Source organism: Carcharodon carcharias, chromosome 19, assembly GCF_017639515.1.
Source record: "Carcharodon carcharias isolate sCarCar2 chromosome 19, sCarCar2.pri, whole genome shotgun sequence".
In the NCBI taxonomy this organism is placed as follows: Eukaryota; Metazoa; Chordata; class Chondrichthyes; order Lamniformes; family Lamnidae; genus Carcharodon; species Carcharodon carcharias.
In genome coordinates this window covers 23698369-23726134 of record NC_054485.1, presented here as the reverse complement: position 1 = coordinate 23726134, position 27766 = coordinate 23698369, and the positions used below count along the sequence as shown (strand labels likewise).

Below are 27766 nucleotides of genomic sequence, written 5' to 3'. Positions count from 1 at the left end.
ATGGACTGCTTCAGTATTGAGGTGTCTCAAATAGTGCTGAACATTGTGCAATCATCGGTGAACATCCCCACTTCTGACTTTATAATGGAGGTCATTGGTCATTGATGAAGCAGCTGAAGATGGTTGGGCCTAGGGTATGATCCTGAGGAACTCCTGCAGTGATGTCATGGGATTGAGATGATTGACCTCCAGTGACTATCTTCCTTTGTGCTAGGTATGACTCTAACCAGTGGCGAGTTTTGCCCAATTCCCATTGACTCCAGTTTTGCCAGGTCTCCTTGATGCCACATTCAGTCAAATGCTGCCTTGGTGCAAAGGGCAATCACTCTCACCTCACCTCTTGAATTCAGCTCTTTTGTCCATGTTTGAACTAAGGCTATAATGAGGTCAGAAGCTGAGTGGCCCTGGTGGAACGCAACTAAGTGGCCTGGCGGAACCCAAACTGGTATATCAGTGAACAGCTTGTTTCTGAGTAAGTGCCACTTGATAGTGCTGTCGACAACCTCTTCCATCATCCCTTCCTAACACCAGCTTGAATGTTTCCATTGCACTACAATCTGGGCTTATTTCCCTCCTTTTCATCATAGTAACCAGAGCTGTGGTGAGGCAGAGATTAAATTGGTTTAGTGGGACAATTAGTTGAAAACTGTGCTTCCTTAGTTTTACTTAATCAGCATATTGATTAAAACTGTACTCAAGCAATGAAACTCTCTTTAATATTAAAGGTCGTAGGAACTGACTTTTAAACCGGGCCAAATAACATTTCCTGCTGAAAGTGGCCATAAGGAGAGCTCTCTCTGGTCATAAATGGTCATAATTCTGAGCTCTCCACGATCGTCACATAGATGACACCACCAGAGTTGGCCTCTCCATATTTTTCCTTTTTTTGGTTATTTTCCTGTATTGCTGCAGTTCTTCTGCCAATACCATGCGCAGGATGCTACCGCTAAACACAGACTGCTTGAGGTACCACCCAGCTGGGGTGGACCTCATCTAACTTTCCCCACCTCCATCCTTCTAGACTTCACATGAAACTAGGGCTTACTAACTCTCCAGGACTTCCCTGGTGTCTCCAGGGCATTACTGCAATATCCAGGAGAAAAATCATAGTGGCAATAACAAATTGTTTTAATTTTACACGTTTTTTGAACACGAGTTATAAAAATATCAGATGTGGGATAAAAAGACATTGACTGACAGTAATGGATCATCCAATCTGGTAATGTGATTTACTTGGTAATGCGATTGGTGCAGGAAGACAGGGCACAGGTAATGGGCCTGTTAGGTAACCAATGGTGAAAGCACTGGGGTAGGATGGTGGGAGGTGAGATATTGTGATGAGATGTCCAGGAATGTTGCCGATCCTAAAATGTAAGTGATGACATTCTTTTTTACTAAATGGCTACTAATTCAAAGAACAAAGAACAAAGTACAGCACAGGAACAGGCCCTTCGGCCCTCCAAGCCTGCGCCGATCATATTGCCCGTCAACTAAAACATTCATTCAATTTATGAGATGAAGTGAGAGAGAGATTGGTTGTACATCTCACGGGGTTTGTTGAAATTTTCACTAATTGCCTGATAATGCCTTCAAATTCTGCCCAGGATTTACTATCCAAAATTCCACCTTCATTATTCATTGTAAGTAGAGCTGATCTTTCCACTGTTTTAATAGCACATTCTGCAACAGTGTTTGCACAGTAACCTATGCAACAGTCACCTATGGGTCACAACCTCAACTAAAACCCAGTTTAAGCAGCACCTTGGAATGGAATGAGAGAATATGAATTTATACTGCAGTTTCCCACAGTAAGCTCTTACTTCAATCATGTCACTGGAGGTCACGCATTGCCCCAAAAAGAATCAATAGTTCTATTTCATTGGGGCATTTATTATAACAGAAGTTGGGTTAATCTCACAGTCTAAATAACAATAAGTTGCCTTTGTTGGCCAAAGACCATGAAAAGGAGGCAATGGCATAGGAATTCCAGCATGGTCAACATCCCATTGGCAAGTATGCTGTACATTCAAAGAGGAATTGGTAAATAGTTGAAGGGGAAACATTTACACGGCAATGGAGAAAAAGAAATGGCAAAGTGGGTTTAATTGGATAGCTCTTCAAAGAGTCAGCAAAGGCACAATGGGCCAAATTGCCTATTTTGTGACATTTCTTTCTGATTCTGTGAAATAACAATTCTGCCAAAGTACACATAATACAGAGGAGATATGGGCTGCAAATGGACACTGATCCATTAAGTTTGAAAGGCTACTTACCTCCGTGTTCCAGCATTGTGAATTGTGCAGGAGCTGGTACACAGGACCAGACACTCCCATAGTAAACAGCACAGAGAAAGTACCTTAACAGAGCATAGCAAATAATTATGCAGTTTGGTTAAAGATGGCTTTATTCATAAGCAATATTACAATGACATTAAATTAGAGAGACTTCATCCCCGGCAGGTGGGCTGTTAGGTCCATTCTTCAAGCAGTGAACATATTCACACACAAATTATTGAAGAGTAGACTTTCCACATGGTTATCAATAGAAAAGCTTCTTGCTTGGGTGTGAACAATTGGTTTACAAAAGATTAACAATTTATCAGTCTTGATGTGGCTGGCAAAGAAAGATTGCAATTGGTGTAGCATTGATGAGAGGTGGATAAGAGGAGGGCAGCCCATGTAGTCTCTATCTGCAATATAGATATGTATATTATGTTATAATTCCATATAGTACAGATATTATGCCCCAGTATATCAAATGCTAAAATTCTTAAATTAACTTCACATTCTATAAGTGACTGATGCAAACGTGTCTTATTCAAATTCCAGCTAAAGTTTTCACACCTGTCTCTCATTGTATTTGTCATGACTTACTTGGCAAGTTGGTAATGCCACCACGCAGTGCAGTTATATTTTTTCCCCACAAATAATCATGTTTTCTGAAAAACAATTGCTCACCAATTTTCCTCTAACTGAAATTTTTCCAAAATAGGATTCTAAAAAAAAAAAATGTAAATATTACATATTTCACAGTAACATGTTTATATTCAGATTTAAAGGTTTTTAAGTTGAAGGCCTCAGCCTCACGAAAATAGCCTGGGCTTCAATTTTGGGCAGAGCTGTGATCCTATCAGCTGAAAGTGGATTGTGTAGACAAGCATGTGAAGTACAATCAATGTAAATATTTCACTGTCACACCTTGCTAATTAATTCAAATTAAAACAGCAGCAAATCAAATCTAGAGGTCAGGAACTTATGAATCGTAAACAGGGTAAGCAACCATAAAACTAGAATGGGAAATGCCAACTGCCTGCATGATCAGCGCCACATATCACCATCTTAAACATTCAAGCCCTCCACCACCAACAGTGGCAGCAATGTATCCCTTTATAAGATGCATTGCATCAACTTACCAAGGTTCCTTCAACAGCATCTTCCAAACCTGCGACCTCTGCCACATAGAAGGACAAGGGCAGCAGACGCATGGGAACACCAACACCTGCAAGTTCCTCTCCAAGCCACACCATCCTGAAATGGAACTATATCACCTTTCATTCACTGTCACTGGGTCAAAATCCTGGAACTTCCTAACAGCACTGGACTGCAGCGATTCCAGGTGGCAGTTCTCAAGGGCAATTAGGGTTGAGAAATAAATGTAGGCCTTGTTGGTGAAACTCAAATCACATGAAAAAAATAAAGCTGCAATGGGAAATCCCAAGTGCCAATATGATTGGCACCCCATATCCACCACCTTAAACATTCACTCCCTCCTCCACCAACAGTGGCAGCAGTGTCCCCCATATACAAGATGCAGCAACAAAAACAAGCAATCCTGAACGACTATTTAGAGGAATCTACTAATAGGTTTTCTTTTAAAATAGTGAACCAATTGAATGACAAAACATTTGAAAATCTGTCTAGAAAGTTTTCCTCAGTGTCTGAAATTTCTAATCTCTAAAATAAATAAATAAAATGGAAGACTGCACATTTCATATTTATCCAATGAACAGTTTAGGTGTCTTTGTCATATCCTCCTTAATGTCTTTAAGACCTCAGAAGACTCAGGACTATAGGTTTTGATGGAATATTTTCTCTAAAACATTAGGAGAACTTTGAACATGTACAGTTTACAGGACCTCCTCACTATTATGAATCTTTCATGACATTGGGATGTCTCAAAGCACTTTACCAGTGAAATGCTTCAGAAGTGTGATCACTGTTGTAATATAGGAACTATGACAGTAAACTTCCACAAACAGCATGAGATAATGATGAGATAATCCTTATGTGCTGCTGATAAAAGGATAAACATTGATCAGGACACTGGGGAGAACTCCCCTGCTCGTCCATGAAATAGTGCCACGGGAGGTATTACATCCACCTGAGGGAGCAGACAGGGCCTTAGTTTAATGTTCCATTCAAAAGATGCCACTTCCAACTATACAACACTCCCTCAGTACTGCACAGAAGTGTCAGCCTAAATAATGTACCCCAAGTCCCTGGAGTGGGGCTTGAATTCACGAGCATTTCACTCAGAGGGAGAGTGCTATCTGCTGAATCGTGGCTGAGATTTATAGAGTTTGCAGAAATTTCCATAGTGAATCATTTCCAACTTGGATCACCCCAAGGAAATGTCTACTTCATCTTTAGTAAGGATTTATGAGTTTCTTTGATTTATCCCAAAAGACCTTGAAATAATCTAGAGATTGAATTCTTAATGTTTTGTCCCAGTAAAAGAGTTTTGAACACACATCTTAGGGCAGCACTTTCTGTGCAGAACTAAGAAAGTGCAGCACCTTTTGGATGAGATGTTAAACTGAGACCTTGTCTGCCCTCTCATCCCATGGCATTCTCCCAAAACAATCAAGGGAGTTATCCCCAGTGTCTCAGCCAACATTGATCCTTCAACCAATATCACTAAAAAAGATGATTTGGTGATTAGCACATTGCTGTTTGTGGGAGTTTGCTGTGTATAAATTGGCTACCATGTTTCCTACATTACATCAGCGACAACGCTCAAAAGCATTTAATTGACTGAAGTGATTTTGGATGTCCTGTGGTAAAAGGCATTATATAAATACAACTCTGTTTTAAGCACAAGGAAGGATCATCAAGAAAGTAATACACTGATGAGGACAGCGGTCTGGAGTGCCCTTCAGTGGACGGGTAGGGAAATTGGCAGGGAAGAACTTGCTGAGGGTGAGGCCCGTCAACTTTTGGTCCAAAAAGACCAAGGGTATTTCATGTCCCATTCCATAGGTCCTAACCTCCACCCTCAAACCTGCCACATCCAAACCTTTATCGTTCATTCTCCTTGACAAGAAAGAATTTTTGTCTAGTTCTGGCTTTGACAGTTGTTCATTTAAACCCAATCACAGTACATATGCAATTGAAAAGTTCAGTTTCCCACATCAGGCTTATTTCCACACAATGCTACAAGTTTGAACAGCAAGACGAATAAATTCAAACTAAATGAATGGAGTGTAATTAGATCAGTTAGTGTATCACTGCTTTTTCCTTTTCAAATTTGAGCAGTAGGGTTATTCGAAATCCAGGCAGTCTTTTCCAAAGTATATATAACTTAACATTCTGCTCAAATCAAAGAGTCCATTTGAAAATCTCAGAAGGAACCAATCACTGAAATCCTGCAAGAGAGAAAAATCGGTTTGAATTACCAAAAAGCATTTCAGATTAATTAGGCTTCCAGCTACAGTAAGCAATTAAAGGAAAACAAACACTATTTTTTTTTACACAGTATTTTGAAAGCATTGGTTTGCTCTTAAGAGTTACAATCTTTGAATTTTTTTATACATTGAAGTTAGATGAAAGGATGTCCACTGAATAATATTGCTGTTATTTAGGTGCTTATTCCATCTTTTGTAAAGTAAACTAATTATTTTCAAGTTAAAACATGTGATGCTTTTGAACACAAGGAGTACAAGTGTATTGACAAAAAGTCTATCTGGATCTCAAGGTCTCAAAAGGTACAAGGTTTCGGACTCAACAGTGAGTGATACATAAGCACTGAAATCATATAATATAATAGGGTATAAAAGACCAGAAAGGTAATGCTCCCTATAAATCCACATCTCAGTCCTATTCAACTCCAGAAGTGGCCTCGCATTCCAAAACCGCCAGGTGATACATTCCCAATACTCTCTGCCCTCAGACCAAACCCCAGTGTTGAGACAATGGAGTCTTCCTCCCCGTACTTCTCAGACCCAGAAACCTCATCCCAATGTATGCAGTCAACAAAACCTCCCTCTCACCACCACCTGCCGCCCCCCACCCCCCACCACCTCAAAAAACCCCCTTTAAAGTTTTGGAAGAGCTGTGATCCTGTTCCAACACACATAAGACCTGAGATCCTCTTCACAGACGTTCCAAATCCAAGAACCACCCACAATGCTGATAAATCTGTGTTCCTGATGGTTTAACACCACTGTTCTATAACCTCTAATTCACCATATGCAAAATCACAGGAGGTGCATTATTATATGAGGAGTCATATGTATATCCACAACTCTTGCCAAATTAACTTATTTTCCCCAGGACATCATAACATGCCTTGTCGTGTGTCAGGGCTCAAGTCAGATCACAGGCCTGGGGTTGCGGAGTTGGGGTAGGTGAGGGAGCGCGGAAACAGGCAAGGAATAGTTTGGCACTGATCAGGTATTCCTTCCAGCATTGTTCTTGTGCCTTGAGCATTTGTAACCTTCCCTCCATTTTGTGCTGTGGCCTTGCACCTCTGCCCTTCCTTTGCCACAATGTGAATAATTGTGTTTTTCTTCTCACAACTAACCCAAAGCCAGGAGAATTACCACGTTTTACAAACATACAAAATTTGCAGACAGGAAAAGACCATGATGGTTGGAGCATTGCCAAATTAATTCTTCCCTGGCCATCTCCTCTTCCCCCAGAATTTGGGCAACATCAACACTTTCAAGTAAAGGCCACCTTCACCAACGAGAAATGTGCAATCGGTATTGAATAGAGGATGTGCCAGGTGAAGAATAAAAATGTTACAGGGAAAAGAGTAACCCCACCATCTCCCTCCTAAAATGAATTGTACACCGAGCACAATATATTCTTACCCTCACCTCTCCCCCTACCCCATCCCTCCACCCTTATTTTTTTGGGTGAGTTTTCTGCTCACTAATACCAGAGATGTTAGCACTTAAAATTGGAAGTGTGTTCCATTTCTGTCTGTCAGAATCAACCCCAAACTAGGTCTATCAGGAGCTGAGTTTGAGAGTGCCAAAATCCGTTCACATAAAAACCTGCAGACTGCAGACAGGGAGGACATTAATCTCATCAGTCTGGGCTGGAAAGAAGTCTCAGATCTCAAGGAGTGAAAGGCCAGTAAATATTTCTCACTGTGCTGCTCATGTCCCCAATCCCCCTCTGAAAATTACACAGGATCATTTAAGATTTTTAAAATTCTGGAGTATTTCTAAAGTTGATAAGTAACTCTGCTGCAGTTGTGAAATCCCTCACAAAGGTTTATAATTGCCATGCAAAAAAACAGGTTTTCGAACGTGACATTGGCAGTTTTATCTCTCTCCTATCCTGCCGTGAAAAGTGTAATAACTAAGTTTGAAGTTATTCTTGCAAAATGTGCCTATGCTGACTAAGCAATCTAACCCAAGATCCATTCACCTCAGGTGGAATGGCCATTCCTTATACAATCACACCAACTTTCAAATGAGAAACTATTGGTACAAGCCAACAGTGTCTGAGTAGCCTAGGCAACAAGACTCCCATTCTCCCTGCCCCTCTCCCCCACCCCAGCACCACCCACCACCAAAAACAAAAAAAGGGGCTCGGGGGTTATGGGAGGGAGTGGCATTGGGAGAGGAGGAAGTACTTTAAATCTGAAGTACTCCCCTCAAAATATTGAAGTGGAGGACACACAAAAGGATGTCTCTTTTGAAAGGAAATATTCTCCACTTTCGATTTGAGACAGCCTCAGACCCTGACAGCTGTTCAGTTTTACAGTTCTGTTCCAATATCAAGATTGGTTGCACATTCAGGAAGGATTAGAATGGGGCCGATCTAGTTTGAAAATGCCAAATGCAGAGCTGACATTAAGTCGTTCATTTCCAAGACAACACAATCTCCTCTGTAAGTGAAGACATTCTCCAAGAATTACCCTCAGATTATTTCTTAATTTCCTTTATCCATCCCTACAGGCCCCCACCCACCCAAAGTATTTTATGTGCTTCACTGGATTCCTAACTCTGTGATGCATCTTTAATCCTCAAATTTAGATTTTAAGAAAATCCAGCATCAGAAATGCAAGACAGCAGGTTGTCCGAAAGTTGGAACAATATCGCAAAGTAGTTCAGTCTCTCAAATCCCTCACCTCTTTATCTGCCAGCTAGCCAGTTTGTCTTTAGTTGCTGATCTCATTTCCACCTTGGCCAGCAAACTTTCTCAAATACAAAAACTGGCTCAGTAGTTTACACTGAGTGAGATTCAAATTGCTTTAAATGTTAAATCAACAAGTGGCATGTGATCTACAAAAAGAAATTTGGTAATTAAATAGTTAACATTTTAGCACAAGCAGGAATCATGCCCGACATTGACAATACTACAGTGATAAACGCTGATAACACTAGTTTAACAGAACATAAATATTGCGCTGTTATTCTTGAATAAGGAACATTAGTACTGCAGCCAACTGTCCTCAGTGTTTTTTTTAATGTTGTAGTTTCAGTGTGTGTGTGTGATTGGGCAGGAGTGAAAAAAATGCGACATTTAAAATGCTTTGGGTTCATTAACTCCACCTATCCCCAAACTTCAGTTAACAGAAGTTTCACTATCATAGTAACAGGGAGCTGTGGTCTGAGCAGATTAAATTGAGGTGAAGCCAATGTTTCCAACTACTGCCTTCAGGGTCTTTGGTGTAGCCAGAAAAGTTTTATATAAGGTCGTGCTACATTCTACACTTCATGGAGCTACATTGCATCTCCAGCACAAAAACAGGCTGTTTGACCCAACAGGTCTATGCTCCACACGAGCCTCCTCACTTCATCTAATCTTGTCAATACATCCTTCCATTCCTTCTTTTTTGTGTACTTATCTAGCTTTCCCTTACATGCATCTGTGTTATTTGTCTATTTAGATAACTCCCTGTTGTAGCATGTTCCATGTTCTGAATAAAGAAGTTTCTGCTGAATTCCCTAGTGGATTTAGTGACTTTTATACTTACGACCCATAGGTTTGAACCTTCTGTCCCCATCTCCCATTCCAACCCAATATCTTGCTTTGCTCAATCATTCTTCCTGTTCTGTGAACTCAATAAAAATAAGTGCTCCAAGTGCACTTCAAATGCAGCCTTAGGCAGTTCGTTTAAACAAAACAAGTCATTGAATTGCATTCAAACAGGACTTTGAATTAATTGCTTTACCAGAAGCTGTCATTGATCAATAAAACTCAACTTGCTATAGAACTTGCATAAACTTCCCCAGCTCTTTTTGTAATACTGGGCTGAAAATCAACTCTGAAAGCAGGCTAACCTGAGCAGGTTACATTCAGTTAACTTGGCATTAATAGACACATTATAACATGGCTATCCAACTGAACCCTTCAAATCTAACTAACCAATCGAATCAATTTCAGTTATCATATCAAGTTAACCTTTTACATAGTGCAAACAAATGCTTGTTTATTTTTTGTTTTTACACAAGAACATTTTGTCAGAATTGTAACCTGACAAACAGTATCACCAGTGAACTATTTCTTCCTGTCTAATTAAGGCTTTGCATTTAATCTGCCTTTTGTTAAATCTCCCCGTCCAGATCAGGTTGCATTGTAAATGGCTTTGAAAAAAACTTGCAAAATTGCCAGTGATTTCAGCCTTAAAATTACCTTGCAACTCATCCTGCTGACATGAAACATATTTTATTTAGCCTCTACCCACTAATTTAGTTACTCACTAACAAATACTCACAATAGGAGTTAAATATTTACCTTGGTCAACAGAACTGAAAATATTGTTAACAATAATATTCCGTTATTAAAGGAAGCAGTTTACCAGTTCTTACTAGATCAGATTAATACTGTTGCCAACTGCACAAACACTTGGCATGGTATTCCATAGATGAGATGGTCTGATCAACTACAATCAGTGATTTTGACTCTTAGATATGGGTAGGGCAATGTGATGAAAGAAAATGGGGTTATCATTAGCATTATATTGTTTATTATTGTATTTTTCTTTTCTAGAGCTTGGGGGACATTTAATTTGGCTGGTTGAAACTGCAGAACATTCACCCCAAGTAGGAAGTAGGATGTCAGGTCTGCTAGACTCTTAATTATTGATAGTAATTCTAGAATTGACAGTGGAGCACAGAATCATTGAGTGATAAAGCATGGAAGGACATTCAGTTCATTTTTTTTCCATTCTTTCATGGGATGTGGGCATTGCTGACAGGCCAGCACTTAAAGCCCATCACCAATTGCCTTTGAGAAGGTAGTGGTGAGCTGCTTTCTTGAACAGCTGCATACCACATAGGTACATCCACAGTGCTATTAGGAATGGAATTCCAGGATTTTGACCTAGTGACAGTAAAGGAACGAAGGCATAGTTCCAAATCAAGATTGGAGGAACTTGCAGGTGGTGGTGTTCCCATGCAATGCAGCCTTTGTCTTTCTTGGTGGTAGAGGTCGCAGGTTTACAAGATGTTGTCAAAGGGGCTCGAGAATTGCTGCCTGTTCTGGCTCTTTGAAATAGCTATCTAAGTATTTACTTCCCTGTACTTTCTCCATTGAACTGCAATTTTACCCCCTTCAATCATTTATTCAATTTGAAATGGAGGATGTCATCCACTATGTTAAAGTTGCTTACTAATCTTCAGAGATTTGAATAGCAATTCTTAGTAAGAAATTTCAGTATTTGTGTCCAAAGTTTGATATGTTATCTATCATGAAGACATGCTGTGTGCCAAATAATTATTTTTAATCCAGACTTTTTAAAAATACAGAGACTAAAGTGATTTGAACTCTTATCCCAAGAAGGCTAATCTCAATTTGCATTACAATACATTCCATATTTCAATTCATTGGAGTGGAGTCTGTCTGCAAAACCCATCAAAAGAAATGACTTCAGGGGAGTGTGATGGACTCACATCTATCTCATTAGCAAGCGTCTAGGGCAATCACCAGAGGTATTCAACTGTTAGAGATGGGCCATCAAGACTAATCGCTTGGATAACGGGACGCTGACTAAGTTGGCTTCCAGACATGAACTAATTAAGTCACCTTTGGAATATTCAGACAATCTCTTTTGCTTGAATCCCCCGGCAATTGAAGGAGGAAGGTCATGTGACAAGCAAACCCTTTGTATGTTTTAAGCACATATTTCTTCAGCAGAACTGAAGACAAGCAATTTAGTGGAGAAGCCCTAAGTAGGGCTCACTCCTGCCTCCTTTTTCCGATAACCAACCTGGTAAGCTCTGAGCCCTGTTTGATGACTGTGATCATCCAGGGACACCCTGCTGTTGACAAGAGATTTCTTAAGAAAACCCAAATGCAGCACGACTGTTTTCCAAAGAACAACCAACTAAGTCAATCAACATCTTAAAAGCGGAAGCATTGAGACCAGTGAATTCAACTTAAAAAAGCAGCCAAGTCACCAAACTACAGACTATATGCTCTTACGTTTTATTATGGACTCTACACATTGCCACTCTAATCTGTGTGTGTGTGCGTATGTAGAACTTGTTGCATATTTTATTATTTTACTTAGATTGGTTTAAGTGAAATAAAGCGAACCTGCTTCTTTGTTAAATTCAAGAAAACTTGTCCTATTGGTTCTTTTAAGATCACAATGCGTAAATAATTAAGTGCTCTGTGAATTAACAAGAATAACCATTTCAAACAAAAAAAAATGTTACGGTCAAACAAGGAGGGCAAATAGAGGGGAGCTGTTCAATCCCTCTTCAGCTGGTTATAACATTTTGTTTTATTCATTCATGGGATTTGAGTGTCACTGGCTAGGCCAGCATTTATTGCCCACCCCTAATTACTCATGAGGTGGTGGTGGTGAGCTGCCTTCTTGAACTGCTGCAGTCCACATGCTGTAGGTACACCAACAGTGCTGTTCGGGAGAGAGTTCCAGGATTTTGACCCAGCGACATTGAAGGAACAGCGATGTATTTCCAAGTCAGGATGGTGTGTGGCTTGGAGGGGAACTTCCAGGTGGTGGTGTTCCCATGCATCTGCTGCCCTTCTAGATGGTAGTGGTCATGGGTTTGGTAGGTGCTGTCTAAGGAGCCATGGTGAGTTCCTGCAATGCATCTTGAAGATGGTACACACTGCTGCCATTGTGTGTCGTTGGTGGAGGGAGTGAATGTTTGTGGAAGGGGTGCCAATCAAGCAGGCTGCTTTGTCCTAGATGGTGTCAAGCTTCTTGACTGTTATAGCCGCACTCATCCAGGCAAGTGGAGAGTATTCCATCAAACTCCTCACTTGTGTCTTGTAGATGGTCTTTCGGGAAGTCAGGTGGTGAGTTACTCACTGCAGGATTCCTAGCTTCTGAACTGCTCTTGTAGCCACAGTATTTAAATGGCTGCTCCAGTTCTGGTCAATGGTAACCCCCAGGATGTTGATAGTGGAGGATTCAGCAATGGTAATGCCATTGAATATCAAGGGGCCATGGTTAGATTCTCTCTTGTTGGAGATGGTCTTTGCTTGGCACTTGTGTGGCGTGAATGTTACTTGCCACCTGTCAGCCTAAGCCTGGATATTATCCTGGTTTTGCTGCATTTGGCCATGAACTGATTCAGTATCTGAGGAAACATGAATGGTGTTGAACATTGTGCAATCATCAGTGAACATCCCCATCTCTCACCTTATGATGGAAGGAAGTGCGAAGCAGCTGTAGATGGTTGGGTCTAGGACACTACCCTGAGGAACATCTGCAATGACGTCCTGGAACTGAAATGAATGACCTCCAACAACCACAACCATCTTCATAGGTATGGCTCCACCCAGTGGAGAGTTTCTCTGATATCCATTGACCTGTTATGCTAGGGCTCCCTGATGCCACACTCAAATGTTGCCTTGATGTCAACCTTGCCTCGGATATCAGACCTTTTGTCCTTGTTTAACCAAGGCTGTAATGAGATCAGGAGCAGAATGTCAGTGAGATTATTGCTAAGCAAGTGCAGCTTGATAGCACTGTTGATGACCCTTTTCATTACTTTAGTGATGATCAATAGTAGACTGATGGGGCAGTAATTAGTCAGGTTGAATTTGTCCTGCTTTTTGTGCAAAGAACTTACCTTGGCAATTTTCCATATTTCCAGGTAGATGCCAGTGCTGTAGCTAGGGGCATGGAAAGTTCTGGAACACAAGTCTTCAGTACTATTGCTGGAATATTGTCAGGGCCCACAGCGAATTCCAGATGCCCACCACCCCCTGGGTGAAAAAGATTTTCCTCATTTTGTCACAGACAGAATGTGTGCATTTTCTTACTGCCCATAAAGTATGCTTTGTATGTGAGGGGTGTGTATTTTTCTTACCCTTGGAGATTGTTCCAATTTAAATAATTCCAGCGGCCAGCTTTTTATGAAGTTTTAAAAATGGTTATTATCACAAACTTGCCCCAGAGGGTTAAAACTTGATATGTTTCAGTCAACTCATGCAAACTATCACTTGCACAAAGATTAGATGTGGGTGAGCAAATGAAACAACACAATTACAATTTATGATCACCTCAGTCTCTCTTTCATAACTGGCCTGTATTTCCTTAGACGAGTTAATGCTTTGGTCAAAGTGAAGGTCGTGTAAAACAAAGGATTTTCAGTAAGCCGTGAGGTCTCTTGTGCTCGACTTTCCAGGAAGTTGGTTCTCAGGTGAACTTGATGTTGGAAAAGGTTGGGGAGAGCCTTCTCCCACCTTCAAGGTATGGTCACTTATTACCTTGGCTGCATAGTTAATGCAGCTGGCTCAATAGTTGTCAGATGGATTTTTTTACCCCCCAAAATAGCTTCTTGCTGTTTTAAGAACAAGTGACAAACATGGCTATCTCATTGTATGACCTGTTACAAGCCTAAAGCCCTTTCCCAAATGAAGTGGGTGGCTAAGGTCAATTATATATCCTGTGAGATGACTTTCATACCTTGAGAGTTTGAGACAGTGTCTTTCTATATGAAAGACCCTTTCGATTTGAAATTACCTTTTTGAATTAGTTTCAGAAAAGCAATTGAGTCAACATCAGTCTAAAAAGTTCCCCTTGTTCCCTCTTGAGACAGGGAAGTATTTCAATCCACAAGATAAGTCATGTGATCTTCAGGCATCCATATTTTTGTGGCTTTTAAAAATATAAGTTATTGACAGAAAGTTTCTCATATACTGGAACAACATCATGTTTCTTTCATGAATATTTTAACATCTTGTCTACTTTCTCTTCTTACTAATGTCATATCAACTTTAGCTATTGATGCTGATTGCACTCTCTTATTTCACCCTGTATTTATGAACTTACAGTAATCTTTCTTCTAACTAAGAAAGAACTTTGCATGATGTGTTTTTATTTACCTTTAATCATTGGTACAGGTAGCACATCTTAACTTTCCAATTTCTTTCCCCTTTCCTCAAAAATCCCTTCAGCTGAACTCAGCGGAATTCATCAAAAATTAGCTGGGTTAGCAGCTGGTAAATAAATTTTAAATTATATTTAGAAGCAGCATTTTAAAAAATAAAACCTATCTTCAAGTACCACGCAGAGCAAAGCTAAGAAATGAACCTTTGAGAATCAGTTGTGCCACCCAGCATTGGGAGGTCTGAAAAGGTAAATATGGTGGTAAGTATATACCGATCAATACTCAGCCATTAATCCACTGCTAAAGTTGTGGCACAGGTGTGACAAAATTATGATACAGAAAGGGTATTTTAGATACAGGACAGATATATAAGAGTACATGAAACTAAGTTTAGATCTTACCAGATCTCCAATTTCAAGTTATGCACATCAGCACAGGTGTCACAAATACAGAATATTTCTATTCAGAAATTAAATCATGTTTTCTTCTCTTGACCACAAGTAAAGGTTCCTGCTCTCTTTTAAACAAAGAAGATCAGATCAAAACCACTTAATGCATCTCTCACAAAGTTATCTTAGGAGTGTCAGAGATCAATGTCAGCTATTATCAGGAGACAGCAGGATTTAATTTTCAGGAAAGCTTCAACAAAAGATAAAATATTTAATTGCATATTTCAATTGCTTGTAAAAGAGAGGTTACCTACCTATAGAGTCATCTTTGATTTTCAAGTAGAATCGTAAAGCATAGTAGGAGGCTCTTTGACCCTTCATGGCTGCGTCAACTCTTTGAAACTGCTATCTAATTAGACCAGGGGACTGAAACTTTCTCCCACAGTCCTGCAAATTTTCTCCTTTAAAGGTTTCTCCAATTCCCCTTTGAAAGTTACTTTCAATTCTGTTTCTACCAACCTTCAGGCAGTGCGTTCCAGATCACAGCAACTCATTTCATAAAACAAATTCCCCTCTTCTTCACTCTGGAGCATATGGAAGATACCGAGTCAAAATCACCAATAAGGATGGGTACATTGCACGATATAACTGGCATTGAGCCTATCTCCTGCACCCAGGGAGGGAGGGCAGGAAAACAGACATTTGCCTTTTTATAACATCTTTCACATCCTCAAATCATCCCTTCAAAAAGTGTCTGGCGACTATTTTGAAGTGCAGGAGAGTTGTTTGCACAGTTTTGACCAATATTTGTCCCTCAAACAGATTATCTGGTCATTATCATTTGCAGAAACTTGCTATGCGCAAATTGGCTGCCACAGTTCTGTGGACGACATCTGCAGTAAGAAGAGGTTCTTCTTAGTGTCTCAGGACAGAAGTCAAAAAAGACTACCCAGTTAAGTGGGCTGCTGTAGTGTCTTCATTATTTTTATTAAATGGAGATAAGCTGCAACAAAGTGAAACTGATCAACACTATTGCTCTGTACATTCACCACACTGTGGAGTAAAGCAGCTTAACAATTTGAACCAAGCCTCACGTCAGCTAGGGTTAACTCAGCTATGGAAGTTGGAGAAATAAAAATGCAAGTGATCGATACCTAGTCAAATGACAAAATGTTACATCTCCAGGTCCCACTAACGTACAAATAGATATAGGACAGTCAGCGAGGGTTCAATGCCCATAATAGTAGGGCTGAGTGCGTTCTTGGCAGCTTTATTGCATTCTCTTATTACCTTCTTTTATTACCTTCTCTTGATCTTTTCATTGAGAACTGTCGGCGCGACATTAGTCGTCTCAATTTCTCTGCTCCTCTCACCCATTCTAATCTCTCTCTCTCTGAACTTACTGCACTCCGTTCACTCAGGTCCAACCCCAACATTGTCCTCAAACCCACTGACAAGGGTGGTGCTGTTGTTGTCTGGCTCACTGACCTCTACCTCGCGGAGACTGAGCGTCAACTCGCAGGCACTTCCTCCTACCTCTCCCTGGACCATGACACCACCACTGAACATCAAGCCATTGTTTCCAGGACTGTCACTGACCTCATCTCCTCTGGAGATCTTCCTCCCACAGCTTCCAACTTGATAGTCACCCAACCTCAGACGGCCTGCTTCTACCTCCTACCCAAAATCCACAAACAGAACTGCCCCGGTAGACCAATCGTGTCAGCTTGCTCCTGCCCCACGGAACTCATTTCTCATTATCTTGACTCCATTTTCTCTCCCCTTGTCCAGTCCCTTCCCACCTATATCCGTGATTCCTCTGACACCCTACGTCACATCAACAATTCCCAGTTCCCTGGCCCCAACCGCTTCCTCTTCACCATGGACGTCCAATCCCTCTACACCTCCATCCCCCACCAGGATGGTCTGAGGGCCCTTAGCTTCTTCCTTGAACAGAGGCCCAAACAATCCCCATCCACCACTACTCTCCTCTGTCTGGCTGAACTTGTTCTCACACTGAACAATTTCTCTTTCAACTCCTCTCACTTCCTCCAAATAAAAGGTGTGGCTACGGGTACCCGCAAGGGCCCCAGCTATGCTTGTCTCTTTATGGGGTATGTGGAACATCCCTTGTTCCAGTCCTACTCTGGCCCCCTCCCACAACTCTTTCTCCGGTACACCGATGATTACCTCGGTGCTGCTTCATGCTCTCATCGGGACTTGGAAAAATTTATTAATTTTGCTTCCAATCTCCACCCCTCCATCATTTTCACATGGTCCATCTCTGACACTTCCCTTCCCTTCCTTGACCTCTCTGTCTCAATCTCTGGTGATAGACTGTCCACCAATATCCATTACAAGCCCACCAACTCCCACAGCTACCTCGACTACAGCTCCTCACACCCCGCTTCCTGTAAGGACTCCATCCCATTCTCTCAGTTCCTTCTCCTCCGTCACATCTGTTCTGATGATGCTACCTTCAAAGACAGTTCCTCTGACATGTCCTCCTTCCTTAACCGAGGTTTTCCACCCACGGTCGTTGACAGGGCCCTCAACCGTGTCCGGCCCATCCGCCCTCACGCCTTCTCCTCCCTCCCAGAAACATGATAGGGTCCCCCTTGTCCTCACTTATCACCCCACCAGCCTCCGCATTCAAAGGATCATCCTCCGCTATTTCCGCCAACTCCAGCATGATGCCACCAGCAAACACATCTTCCCTTCACCCCCCCCCCACCGGTGGTATTCCATAGGCATCATTCCCTCCGGGACACCCTGGTCCACTCCTCCATCACCCCCTACTCCAACCCCCACCTATAGCACCTCCCCATGCCCATGCAAAAGATGCAACACCTGCCCCTTCACTTCCTCTCTCCTCACCGTCCAAGGGCCCAAACAATCCTTTCAAGTGAAGCAGCATTTCACTTGCATTTCCCCCAACTTAGTCTACTGCATTCGTTGCTTCCAATGTGGTCTCTACATTGGAGAGATCAAACGTAAACTGGGCGACCGCTTTGCAGAACACCTGCGGTCTGTCCGCAAGAATGACCCAAACCTCCCTGTCGCTTGCCATTTTAACACTCTACCCTGCTCTCTTGCCCACGTCTGTCCTTGGCTTGCTGCATTGTTCCTGTGAAGCCCAACGCAAACTGGAGGAACAGCAACTCATCTTCCAACTAGGCACTTTACAGCCTTCCGGACTGAATATTGAATTCAACAGCTTTAGATCTTGAACTCCCTCCTCCATCCCCACTCCTTTCTGTTTCTTCCCCCTTCCTTTTGTTTTTTCCAATAATTTATATAGATTTTTCTTTTCCCACCTATTTCCATTATTTTTAAAATCTTTTATGCCCTGCTAGCCTTTCCACCCCACCCCGACTAGAGCTGTACCTTGAGTGCCCTACCATCCATTCTTAATTAGCACATTCGTTTAGATAATATCACTACCTTCAACACCTCTGTGTTCTTTTGTTCTTTTGTCTGTAACATCTTTTGATTATCTGCTCTTATCACTGCTTGCTTGTCCCTACAACCACACCACCCCCCTCCACTTCTCTCCCCTGACCCAACCCCCCAACTTAAACCAGCTTATATTTCACCTCTCTCCTTGGATTCACCTAGTTCTGTTGAAGGGTCATGAGGACTCGAAATGTCAACTCTTTTCTTCTCCGCCAATGCTGCCAGACCTGAGTTTTTCCAGGTAATTCTGTTTTTATTGCATGATCACCCATTTCAACTTCCATTTGACAATTTTGAACCAGTGTCTTGGTCCTAATCTCCAATTCCTGAGGATGCCAGGAGAATTGTGGAGGACTGGCAACACTAACACCCGAATAGAATTCCTAAATACTTTATCTATGGCATCTTTCAAAAAAGGGACAGGGTTGGTCTGGTTGACAAGAAAATATGGTATGGAAGGTTCTGTCATTTAAAAAATAAACCCTTACAAGGTAGGTCATCTTAGGTCACTTAAATGGGTTTTTATTTCAATATTAACCTTCATAAAGCAGGTCAGAGTTGTGTTAGCAACTAAGTAGAATTAGTCTCTAGCATTTCTTAAAAGCTTTCTACCAGCTAACTCATTACAGCATAGATTTTGGAATCACCCAGACCATAATTAAAGATGTTTTATACACTAGTTGTCCTGCTTGTAGCATTGCTCATAGGTAGTGTAGGACTGCTGCATGGTTATAACATTCAGTTACTAACCTATGGCTTGTGCCATTAAGGTCTCTGCTTCTGTAAAAGTGGTCAAAATGGGGCATCCTAAAATGTCAATTAGAGTCTGATATTTTTTCCTGTTGATAACTGATTGGTAGTTATTTAGCTCCTTTCTTTTGAAAGCAGTCATATTGTTGAACTGTCTGGAGGTTTAGAAAAAAACCATATTTAATGTTGGATAAATCTGAAATCATCAAGATCAGTTGGTATTAGCAAGGTGACAGATGCAGATTAATGCAGTGTTGATCAATACCATTGATGTTATCCAAATGCAAATAGCTAATTGTAATTTCACACGCGGTTTCCCAATCAAAAAACTCTTCATCAGCTATGTGCCCCACCCCTTCATCCCTAAATAGTTGTTCTTTCTAAAAATAGCCTCTATCACCATCCAAGTATGCCCTGATCCATCAGCAGGACAGACCAACCAGAGGTGGCACTACTCCTGGAGTGCTCAAGTCCTCAACATTGAGTTTGAGCTCCATAAAGTCTCACAGGTCAAACATATGCAAGGAAACCTCCTGTTGATTACCATCTATCGCCCTCCCTCAGTTGATCTGTAATCTTCCATGCTGAACAAGGTAGCAAGGTCACAGAATGTTATCAGGAAGATATAATAATTTTCATAAATGTTATTGGAAATTTTAGAGTAATTGTGGGATCTGTGTCTATGTCTGTGTATGTATGTGTGTGTGTGTGACTTAATTGAATTAAAGGCAGCTGGTCTGAAGGCTTTGATGTATCAAAAGATAAGATAGGTTTGAAATGTTAAGTAGGTAGACATAGGTGTAAAGGTAAATGGTATTTGCATTTTAAATAAACCAGACTATCTTGAATTCAAAAGAAGGTGCGAAATGTTTCACGTAGCTAGAAGTTAAGAAACTGTGTTTATTTTTCCCAAAGATTACTGGTAAAATTGGTATGAGATTTTTTTTATTATTTATTATTATTATTAGAAAGGTAAAGTCCAAAAATATAGTGAAACAATGGGAATTTGCTTTCAAAGTGGAAAATATGTATAAAGAAGAGAAGGCTGTGTGGAAGGCCAGGCATTCTAAGATCAAAAACAAGTGTTAAAAACAGCCAGCATCTAAGCTTCAAGCTGATGCCCACAAAGAACTGAAGTTAATAAAACTCACTTTGAATTGGATTGTTCAGGGTATCGTGTTTCTTTGCCTGGGTCTTTTACACCTTTGTTAAGGCACATAGATCGTAACTGGGAGTTAGATTAACTAGGGGATTTAGAAGTTATCATGGTAGTACTTTGTAGATCTATGTACTTAAAATCATTTCTTCTATTAATAAGGGTTTAATTTAGTTTTGTAAGAAACCTAAAAGACTTGGTGATCTTATACCTATTGAATTGAAGGCATAGCATCTCGAAATATCTACAAACTGCAATACAGTTGTGGCAGCTGTTTCAAGTTTCCCTCTAGGATTTGAGCAGCTCAGCATTTACCATCAGCTGTGCCATATCAATGAATTCTGTGCAGGGATTTCAATGTCTATTACCAAGAGTGGCTTGGTAGCACCACTACTGACCAAGTCTTGAAGAACACAACTACCAGACTGAGCCTGCAGGAGGTGCTGAAAGAACTAACACAAAGGATAAAACTATTTGACCTCGTTCTCACCAATCTACCTATTGTAGATGCACCTAATGAAGTAGTAATGGCAGAAGTTACCTCCACAAAGGCAATGAAGTGATCAATTCCTGTTTTCACACTAAGGACATGCTCTATTGTATTGTGTGGCACTACCACCATGCTAAATGGGACAGATTCAGATCAGAACTAGCAACTCAAATTGGATATCTATGAGGCACTGTAGTCCATCACCAGCAAGCAGCAGAATTGTATTCCACCATAATTATTCCACCCAACATATCCCTCACTTCTACCATTACCACCAAGCCAGAGGACCAACCCTGGTAAAATGCAGAGTGTAGACTAAGCGTACCTCAAAACAAGCTGCCAACCTGTTGAAGTTACAACACAGGACTACATACATGCTAAACAGCAGAACCAATAGATCAGGTCAAACCTCTGCAGTCCTGCCACATCCAATCATGAATGGTGATGGGTATGTAAACTAACAGGAGGAAGTTCAATGAATATCCCCATCCTCATTGATGGGAAGACCAGCACATTAGTGCAAAAGTCAAGGCTGAAGCATTTGCAGCCATTTTCAGCCAGAAGTGCCATGTGAACAATCCATCTCTGCCTCCTCCCGAGGTCTCTACTATCACAGGAGCCAGCCAGCCTTCAGCCAATTCGGTTCACTGCACATGATAAAGAATCAGCTGAGTGCACTGGACACAGCAAAGGTTATGAACCCAATAACATCCCAACTGTAAGTGAAGATTTATGCTTCCAAACTAGCTGTGCCTCTGGCCAACCTGTTCCAGTACAGATACAACGTTAGCATCTACCAGACAATGTGGAAATTTGTCCAGGTAGGTCCTGCCTCAGAAAAGTAGGACAAATCCAATTCGTTTAATGACTGATACATCAGTCTGCTGACAATCAAAGTGATGGAAGGTGTTGTCGACATTTAAAGCATCAAACATGCACACATTTTGCAATGGCTTTTCTTCTTCTCCACTCCCCAACCCCTTCCAGGTCAAGGAATATTCAGCCAATTGCTGCATCCACAACTGCCACCCAGCTGAGATTACCTACCTCACTGGAGTTCATGAAATTTTTAGCTCTGTTTCTTTCATTTATAAGATGGCTTTAAAACTGCTGTGGGAGAATTTCCACTGTGTATAATTTAAACAGAAGTCAGAATCAAAATTAGAACTGCAACAACTGGGATGACAACAACAAAGACAAGCAGCTCTAACAGAAAAATCCCAAAGCACTTCAGAGACATAATCAGGCAATAGTTGACTCCATGACAAGGAGATATTAGGAGGAGCTTGGTCAAAGACAAGTTTTAAAGGTGGGTCTTAAAAATGAACATAGGGAGATGAAGAACTGCAAAAGTCAAGGGACAGAATCCCAGAGTTGAGCACCTAGGTAGTTGAAGACTCAGCTGCCAATGTGGGACAAAGAGTGATGGGGATGTGCAAGAGGTCATTGTTAGAGGAACACAAGTTCTCAGAGAATTGTGTGTCTGGTGAACTTCAACATAGGAGTGAGGGCACAGTGAAGTTTAGACATGAGATGACTTTTAAATTTGAGGCTTTGGGGAGGGGGGAATTGAGAGTCAACATAGATAGATCAGCAAGCACAGGGTTGTGGGTGAGCAAGACAAGATATAGGCAGCAAGGGTTTGGATGAGCTGAAGTTATGAGTGGTTGAGGATGGGAGGACAACCAGGAGTACTTCGGAATGAGAGAATCTGGAGGTGAAAAGGCCATGGATGAGGGCTTCAGGAACAGATGGGCTGCAGCAACGGAAAAGCAGATGATGTTTTAGAGGTGGACATAGGCAGTCATTGTGTTCTAGAAAGAGTCAGAAGCTCAATTTGGGTCAATGTACCAATAAAAGAAAGGAATCCCCATGAAGCCAATGGAAAGAAAACCAATAGACAAGTTTTCATTTTACTGTAACAAACCAACTAAAAATCTATATAATCCAAACATTAACAGGCGAAGGATATTTCAAAAGATAAATTTTACTTTAAATATTAAATTCAAAGATATGCCTCATGTAGTTATAAGCATTTGTATTACTTTCCAGACAATATGGGACCATGTGCAATCTCTCAATCTTTTCAACTCGGCCTCCACCATGCAGGATCTCTCACTTCCCACTCAATCATTTCAGTAATCGAGCAGCCATAATCCATCCGAGTTCCTGAACATGGTTACCATGGACAAAGCGCATGTCTACAGACCCTCTCTCACTCAAGTCACAACAGTCCTGAAGGCACAGAATCCCCAGATATTCCCTTCTCTGATCCATTTAAAACAGTCTGGTGGACTCTAGCGACACTGAAGAGGCAGCAGTGGGTCTTGTCCAATCCACAATCACTTGCCCTTCCTGTCTTCCACTCCCTCCTCTTTTCAACTATATAACACACATTGCATTATTTCTCCTCTATTCTCAGAGACCTGCTTCAAAAGGATCTGTTCAAAGACTGCCAAAGAGAAAACTGTTCTATTCTGGGAGAACTTTGTCTGTTTCCTCTTTACATTACTTCTCAGTATGTTCCGAACGACCAAACAGGCTGGCCGAACCCACTGCAATTATTTACCCTTTGCTTCTTAGCTGTTCACCCCCATGGCAACCCTAGGGTCACATGGGCATTTCTTGGAACCTAATGATGTTGTAATCAGGAAAACAATAAACACTCTTTCAGAATAGCCCCCAGCCCACTTTGGTTTTAAAGGGACATCAATACAAAACATATGCATTTCCCAAAGCACATGGGTCATACATTAAAAAGTGACCATATTTCAAAGAGAAGTTTATTGACTGTAAAATGCTTTGGGTTATCCTTATATTGTGAGAGAGACTATATAAATGCAAGTCTTAATCTTTCAAATAAATTTTCAAGGTTGCAAACAGTCTGATTCAACCAAAAAGTGGCCATGGTGGGGAGAAGAAAATCAAAGCAGGAGATCGAAAGATCATCTCTGGCTTCAATCTCTTGTGAAGTAAACTCCGTATGCAGATACTTTATGTATGAATAGAAATTTAAAGACAGTCCGCCTTAGAGTGTGGTCGCCCAGAACAGATCATGATGATTCAATGCCTGATTCCAGGGCCTTTGAAGTGCCATAACAATATAGTTGCTATGTTAGAATCCCCATAGAGACCAATAACTTATAAAAAGATATTGGAATTTCCAGTGACTGACTGGAAGGATTACATGACAAGATCGCAAGTTTTAAGACTTTCACTGTAACAAAAGAAGTAAAAGCAACATTGTCTCAGCGGGGAAAATATAGTTTAAATTACAAAGAAGATCACCCATTTAACTTTTAAAATGAATAAAAATCCCACCCCACGTTATACTTTGCTCCGTCCCTTAAGTGGGAAATTTTTTCTCCAGGAACCAGCCCAGAGCTATTTTCAGCTCCTAATGGCTTATTCCCTTTTTGCTTTACAAGCCAGAAAACTTCTAATCCGAGAACTGACTTTCATGGTGAGGGTTACCCTGGACGTTCCACCCTCTACCCAAAGCTAGACAAATTTTCCAGTCTCTTAAATCCTCACAAACTTGGTCCCCTCAATCAGAGTGTGAGCTCCAACCTGCATTCTGCATGGTAAACAACAGAGGCTGGCTACCTTGATACCTCTGCGCTCTCTCTCAGATTTTTGCAGGTTAACTTGTCTGTAAGGTTTAGGCATTTAAGAAAACTTTGTAAGCCTATAGCACACTGACATTCTATGGCTGGTTTCCTCCTCAAAGCCCATCTCCACATTCTTTCATGAAATGTCAATGTTGCTGGCAGGGCCAGCATTTATTACCCATCTTCACTTGCCTTTGAGAAAATGGTTTTGAGCCATCTTCTTGAATTGCTGCAGTCTATCTGGTGTAGGTACACCTACAGTGCTGTTAGGAAGGAAGTTCCAGGGTTTTGACCAGCAACAGTGAAGGGACAGCGATATAGTTCCAATTCAGGAAGGTGTGTGGGCTTTAAGGTAACTTGCAGACAGTGGTGTTCCCACAAGTGTGCTACCCTTATTCCTCTAGGTCATAGAGGTCATGGTTTTGGAAGGTGGTGTTACAGGAGGCTTGGCAAGTTGCTGCAGTGCATCTTGTATATAGTACTCACTGCTGTCACACTGTCGATAGCGGAGGGAGTGAATGGGGTGCCAATCAAGCAGGCTGCTTTGCCATGGATGTTGTTGAGATTTAGTGTCGTTGGAGCCTCACGCATCTAAGCAAATGGAGAGAGTATTCCATCACTCTGACTTACACTTTGTGGATGTTGGACAGGATTTGGGGAGTCAGGGGAATTACTCACCGTGGAGTTCTAGCCTCTGACCTGCTCTTATAGCCACAGTATTTATATGACTGTCCCAGTTGAGTTTCTGATCAATGGTAACCCTCTAAGGATGTTGACAGTGGGGGATTCAGTGATGGTAATGCCACTAAATGTCAAGCGGAGATGGTTTGATTCTCTCTTGTTTCAGATTGTCATTCATGTCACACAAGTGCCAGGCAATGTTACTTGCCACTTACCAGCCCAAGTCAGAATGCTGTACAGGTCTTGCTGCATGCAAGCATGTACTGTTTTAGTATGTAAAATTATGGCTGATGTAGAGCAATAACTATACGTGTGAGAGAGAACAGGCAGGGCCAGTTGCAAACATCATGAAAAATATGCAGAACTGAAATTACCACTTATATTATAACCTACAAATGTTGTTCTCTGAAATTTTGCAGCCTCCTATCAGAATAAGCAACTCCAATTGCCCTGGATTAATTCAATGGCAGAAAATAAACCCTAAAGGGGGATAGGTTTATTGATGCCTGTGCCAGTATGATGCTAAGTATGTAGGCCGTACATCTCAAAGACTGGCGAATTGTATCCAACAGCATGTCCCTTTCGCTGTTCACAATGGGCAAGGTACCTAACCAGCTGTGCTTACAAAACTCAAAGCAGTGTCCAATATTAGATGGGATTCCTTGATTGGACAACATTTGCTAAGAAATCCTCAGTGTGCTAAGAATTACGCGCTGATAACCAATTTAAGATTGTCAGTCAGACACATGGTCAGGTGCATTTGCGTGTACTGAAAGCTACATATATTAATGCACAGGGCCCTGTTCTTTGCAGACAGAAAGAACATGTACACACATTGCACCTGTTTCAGCTAAGCAGAATAAGTGACAGCCATTGGCAGGTTCACTCCTCAGTGCATTGCCTTAACAAGAGTTAAGCCGCCTGGTTTAAATTTCAAACAATGCTTGGTAGTTAACAGTCAGTCATCATCAATTAGTGCATTTTCCATTTGCCTACCAATCAGCACTCATCTCATAGTATAAACTGTTGTTCCCTTTACATTTGGTATTCTTGCTAATGATCCTGATGAGTTCAAGATGAAAAGCTTCAACCAAAAAAAAATCCTTTTTTTTCAGCAATAAGCATTTATCATTCTTGACAACTCAATTCCAAGACCTACTAAGACACTTTGCTTATGACTTTTGTTTCAAGACTTATCCCTAGTATGCAGAGGGCGTTAGTTCACCAGTGCTACCTTGGCCTCAAAAATGATTTAGGAGTATTGAGCAACTGCAGTATGTTGCCCTCTTCAAAAAGTATGGAATGGAGAAACCAAGATGAAGTGCTAGTGGCCAAAGTGCAGAGTACAATGATTGGAAGTATTAGGGTTGCTTCTGGTCAGTAAAATACCAAAGATGAGGGTCCTGCTGTCAAAGCTCGAGGGTATAAACATGACAAGGGCAAGATCAAATAGCTCCAAAGAAAAGAGAAAAATGCTAAAAATACAACCGCAGCAACACACTATAGAATACATTCTGCAATTTTTAAAAAACAACTATGCTCAATATAGGATGGAACTTGGCTAAAAATCCTTCACAAGACAGAGTCATTATACTTTCCTATGAATTCAAAAAAATGGGCCCATGTGACACACAAATGCAACTGAACCATGGATTAAGCATAAGAAATGTAAGATTTTTCAACAGAAGCCACCAAAAGTAGTATCTCTACCTCCTCCCCACATCATCACACCCTTCCATGAGGGCAACTAATTCAGAACAGATCAGGGGTCAAACCTCACACTTCCCCAATTTACATGCCTTTTTTAATTATTCATTCATGGGCTGTGGACATCACTGGCTAGGCCAGCATTTATAGCCCATCCCCAATTGCTCTTGTCAGAGGGCACTAAGAGTCAACCTCATTGCTGTGGGTCTGGAGTCACATGTGGGCCAGACCAGGTAAGGACAGATTTCCTTCCATTAGTTTTTACAATCAGACTTTTAATTCCAGGTTTTTATTGAATTCAAATTTCACCATTTGCCATGGTGGGATTTGAACCCAGGTTCCCAGAGCATTACCCTGGGTCTCTGGAATACTAGTGATAATACCACTGTGCCACCACCTCCCCCATAAGGTGGACTGATCAAGAAAGCTCAGAACAGCAACTTCACATGCAATTTCTCTAGCACCCAACGTTAACTTATCATTGCTGAAAAAAGAAACATGTCAAAGCTTTTTGTCTTGCACTCATCAGGACACTACACAAGAATACCAATATAAAAGGGGGAACAGCAGTTTATACCATATAAGAGGTGTTCTGCCTTTCACACAAATGGGTAATGGGAGTTTATGAATTTCAGTGCCAGTGAGAGGCTAGGTGTGTAGGCCATACATCCCAAAGACTCGTGGATCATAACTAACAGCATATCCCTTCCACATGACAGGATACATACTGTACGCAACCTGCCTATGCTTGCAAAACTCAAAACAGTGCCCAACATTCAATGTGATTAAACAACATTTGCTAATTAATCCTCAGCATGCTAAGAATTATGCTGACAGCCAATTTAAGATGGTCAGTCGGGCTTGTAGTGGGATGCATTTGCGTGTACTGAAAGCTACATATATTAATACATAGGGCCATGTTCTTTGCAGACAGAGAACACGTACACGCATTGCGCCCGTTTCAGCTAAGCAAAA

General features: G+C 41.2%; 2 long non-coding RNA genes across 2 annotated transcripts; both read right to left on the bottom strand.

Moving 5' to 3' along the window:
• Positions 1–2386: 2386 nt before the first annotated feature.
• On the bottom strand, positions 2387–3407 carry LOC121291151. The gene is made up of 2 exons (XR_005945972.1): positions 2874–3407; positions 2387–2689 (listed from the first exon to the last, which is right to left on the bottom strand). It is a non-coding gene; the product is annotated as an uncharacterized LOC121291151 (long non-coding RNA).
• Positions 3408–3586: 179 nt separating this feature from the next.
• On the bottom strand, positions 3587–15014 carry LOC121291150. The gene is made up of 3 exons (XR_005945971.1): positions 14953–15014; positions 8365–8518; positions 3587–5644 (listed from the first exon to the last, which is right to left on the bottom strand). It is a non-coding gene; the product is annotated as an uncharacterized LOC121291150 (long non-coding RNA).
• Between the last annotated feature and the right edge of the window lie 12752 nt (positions 15015–27766).